Raw genomic sequence first — 4,630 nt, 5'->3', positions numbered from 1 at the left:
CAGGTCTGGCCACATTTCCAGTCCCAAAAATCACCCAGAATTCCCTGATTTCATCCCTAACCCAACTCATTTTGGGATTGCTCCATGTTATTCCCAACACTGCCAGAAGGATTTTCCTGCTGCTGACAAGATTCCAAGAAGAAAACCTCCCATTCTGCACTGGCTGGAGAGGAGCAGACTGAGCTGCACCTTCGATGTCCTCATGGTCCAGGTCTGGCCACATTTCCAGTCCCAAAAATCACCCAGAATTCCCTGATTTCATCCCTAACCCAACTCATTTTGGGATTGCTCCATGTTATTCCCAACCCTGCCAGAGGGGGATCTTCCTGCTGCTGACAAGATTTCCAGTCCCAAAAATCACCCAGGACGCTTCAGAATTCCCTGATTTCATCCCTAACCAAACCCACTTCAGGATTGCTCCATATTATTCCCAACCCTGCTGCTGACAAGATTCCAAGAAGGAATCATCCCATCCTGCACTGGCTGGAGAGGAGCAGACTGAGCTGCACCTTCAGTGTCCTCATGGTCCAGGTCTGGCCACATTTCCAGTCCCCAAAATCACCCAGGATGCTTCAGAATTCCTTGATTTTACCCCTAACCCAACCCACTTCAGGATTGCTCCATGTTATTCCCAACCCTGCTGCTGACAAGATTCCAAGAAGGAATCTTGCCCATATTCCCGTTCCTCGCCGTAGGGTCTGAAATCCCGTTTCCTGGGAGCCGAAATCCACCTCATCCCTCCCTTTTTCCAGCTATTTCTAATGTGCTATTTATAGTGCAATGCACAGGAACACGCTCCAGGACTGGGATAAATAAGGAATAAATCAGGACTGGGATAAATAAGGAGTAAATCAAGTCTGGGATAAATAAGGAATAAATCAGGACTGGGATAAATAAGGAGCAAATCAGGACTGGGATAAATAAGGAGTAAATCAGGACTGGGATAAATAAGGAATAAATAAAGTCTGGGATAAATAAGGAGCAAATCATGACTGGGATAAATAAGGAATAAATCAGGACTGGGATAAATAAGGGATAAATCAGGACTGGGATAAATAAGGAGCAAATCAGATCTGGGATAAATAAGGGATAAATCAGGACTGGGATAAATAAGGGATAAATCAGGACTGGGATAAATAAGGGATAAATCAGATCTGGGATAAATAAGGGATAAATCAGGTCTGGGATGAATAAGGAATAAATTAGGTCTGGGATAATAAGGAATAAGTCAGGTCTGGGATAAATCAGGAATAAATCAGGTCTGGGATAAATAAGGAATAAATCAGGTCTGGGATAAATAAAGAATTAATCAGGTCTGGGAGAAATAAGGAGTAAAACAGGACTGGGATAAATAAGGAATAAATCAGGTCTGGGATAAATAAGGAATAAATCAGGTCTGTGCTCCAGACAAGCAGCTTTTCCCCTCTCCCCTTCTCCCAGTTGGGTTTGACATTCCAGCTCCCGGATATTTATAACCCAGAGCCAAATCCAGAGCAGGGATTCTGGAAAAACCACCCACCAGGAGACTCGTTGGGTCATCTGAAAGCTTTGGGAGCCGGCCTGGAATGGCAGCATTTCCCTGGAATGGCAGCATTTCCCTGGAATGGCAGCATTTCCCTGGAATGCAGCATTTCCCTGGAAGGCAGCAGTTTTTTCGGGATGGTGACTTATAATCAGCTCCCGGGAGACCAAAAATGCTCCCAAAAAACCGGCGCTCGGGTGGATTTGGAGGGAGATCCAACCTCTGGCACCTCCACAATCATAGAATCATAGAATAGATTGGGTTGGAAAAGACCTCCAAGATCATCAAGTCCAACCCCTGATCCAAACTCCCATTACTATATCATGGCACTGAGGGCCACGTCCCAGCTCTTTTTAAAAACCTCCAGGGATGGTGAATCCACCACCTCTCTGGGTAGGCTGTTCCAACGCCTGACAACCCTCTCTGTAAAGAATTTCTTCCTGACATCCAACCTAAACCTCCCCTGGCAGAGCTTGAGCCCATGTCCCCTTGTCCTATTGTTGGTTGCCTGGGAGAAGAGACCAACCCCCGCCCGGCTATAACCTCCCTTCAGGGAGTTGAAGAGAGTGAGGAGGTCACCTCTGAGCCTCCTCTTCTCCAGACTAAACAACCCCAGCTCCCTCAGCCTCTCCTCCCAGCACTTGTGCTCCAGTCCCTTCCCCAGCCTGGCTGCTCTTCTCTGGACCCGCTCCAGCCCCTCCAGGGCCTTCCTGAACTGAGGGGCCCAGAGCAGAACACAATACTCAAGGTGTGGCCTCACCAATGCAGAGTACAGGGGAAAGATCACTTCCCTGCTCCTGTTGGCCACACTGTTCCTGGTCCAGGCCAGGATCCATTGACCTTCTTGCCCCCCTGGCCACCCTCGGGCTCCTCTTCAGCTCCCTGCCCAGCCCAACTCCCAGCTCCCTTCCTGCCTGGCTGCTCTCCAGCCCCTCTGGCCCAGCCTGCAGCTGCAGGGGCTTCTTGTGGCCCAAGGGCAGGACCCGGCCCTTGGCCTTGGGGAACCTCAGCCCCTTGCAATCAGCCCATGGATCCAGCCTGGCCAGGGCCCTCTGCAGAGCCCTCCTGCCTTCCAGCAGGTCGACACTCCCTCCCAACTTGGTGTCATCTGCAAATCTGCTGCTGATGGACTCAATCCCCTCACCTAAATCATCAATAAAGACATTAAACAGGACTGGGCCCAGCACTGATCCCTGGGGACACCCCTGGGGACGGATCCCAGCTGGATGCAGCTCCATCCCCAGCACTCTCTGGGCCCTCAGCCAGTTCCTGACCCAGCACAGGGTGCCCCTGTCCAACCCATGGGCTGCCAGCTTTTCCAGGAGTGTGCCATGGGAGACGGTGTCAAATCCTCGTGGAGAAGCCACTTCCACCTGAGGAATACGAGAGAAAGGCTGGAAAACACGGCCTGGCAAATCCAGGGGTGCTGTTGGACACAGGGATTAACGGAGCAAGAAGCTCCAGGTGCCAGAGGTTGGGTTTTGTCGGGATCAAAGGGTGTTTTTCAACATTCATTTGGAATTTCTGTTCCTGCAGGAAGCAGCCAGGCCAGGAAAATTCCCATCCAAGGCCTCGGGAAGAGGGAAGGGGATGGGAAGGAGCGGGGTGGTTGTTATTGGGATGGAAGGAGCTGATTCCTGGGATTATTTAGGGATGATCCTGCCCATGGAAAGGCACCCATTGGCTCCCAAGGGATTTGGGATGATCCATGGAAAGGCACCCATTGGTTCCCAAAGGATTTGGGATGATCCTGCCCATGGAAAGGCACCCATTGGTTCCCAAGGGATTTGGGATGATCCATGGAAAGGCCCCCATTGGCTCCCAAGGGATTTGGGATGATCCATGGAAAGGCACCCGTTGGCTCCCAAGGGATTTGGGATGATCTTGCCCATGGAAAGGCACCTGTTGGCTCCCAAGGGATTTGGGAGCTGCAGGGGCAGCAGTGAGAAAATGATAATAAATAGGAATTAAAAGAACTCAAATTGGTAAAAATGATAATAATCAATAAAGCAAAGAACTAGAATTGGTAAAATGATTATAATAAAACAAAGAATTAAAATTGGTAAAATGACAATAATTAATACAAAAATTAAAATTGGTAAAATGATAATAATTAATAAAACAAAAAAAAGAATTAAAATTGGTAAAATGATAATAATTAATAAAACAAAGAATTGAAATTGGTAAAAATGATAATAATCAATAAAACAAAGAGTTAAAATGTATTTTATTAATTTATTTTTGTTTTAATGTATTTTATTAATTTATTTTTGTTTTAATGTATTTTATTAATTTATTTCTTATTTAATATATTTTATTAATTTATTTTTCTTTTAATGTATTTTATTAACTTATTTCTGGTTTAATGCATTTTACTAATTTATTTTTCGTTTATTGGATTTTATTAATTTATTTTTGGTTTAATGTATTTTATTCATTTATTTTTGGTTTAACATATTTTATTATTTTATTTTTTTTAAATGTATTTTATTAATTTATTTTTTGTTTAATATACTTTATTAATTTATTTTTGGTTTAACGTATTTCATTCATTTATTTTAATAATGTATTTTATTATAATATTTTATTAACATTTTATATTAATTTATTTTATTCATTGATTTTATTAATATATTTTATTAATGTATTTTATTAATGTATTTCATTCATTTATTTCATTCATTTCTTTGATGTTATTTGACATTATTTGGGGGATTTTGGGGGTGGTTTTCTCCAGACCAGGAGAGGTCAAAGCCCAGAATCTGCAGGAAACTGTCCTGGGCCAATGAAGGGGAGGCTCATGAATAATTCAGATATGCAAATGAGGTGATGAGGCACCTTCAGCTCACACAGGAAATGCCCCACCAGCAAATGGCTTTTAATCTCAGCCTAATTAACCTTAAACCCCGCTTAGTTAAACTCTCCTGGGCTCCCTTCCCTTCTCCAGAGGGACAGAGGGACATTGGGAAGCAGGAAAACAATTCCAGTCATCCAGTTTTCCTAGAGAAAATCCTGGTTTTCCATTGGAAAACAATTCCAATCACTCAGTTTTCCTAAAGGAAATACTGGTGTTCAATGGGAAAACAATTCCAATCATTCAGTTTTCAT

At 44.1% G+C, this 4,630-nt stretch overlaps 1 protein-coding gene across 1 annotated transcript in view; it reads right to left on the bottom strand.

Moving 5' to 3' along the window:
* The window catches only part of NET1 (neuroepithelial cell transforming 1), a 75,156-nt gene that overhangs the window by 20,534 nt on the left and 49,992 nt on the right, over positions 1 to 4,630 (bottom strand). The window lies entirely within an intron of this gene.

The sequence above is a fragment of the Manacus vitellinus genome, unplaced genomic scaffold, assembly GCF_001715985.3.
Source record: "Manacus vitellinus isolate BGI_N305 unplaced genomic scaffold, ASM171598v3 scaffold_147_pilon, whole genome shotgun sequence".
Classification (NCBI taxonomy): domain Eukaryota; kingdom Metazoa; phylum Chordata; class Aves; order Passeriformes; family Pipridae; genus Manacus; species Manacus vitellinus.
The sequence above is the reverse complement of the archived record's forward strand: the minus strand, read 5'-3'. Positions and strand labels throughout refer to the sequence as shown.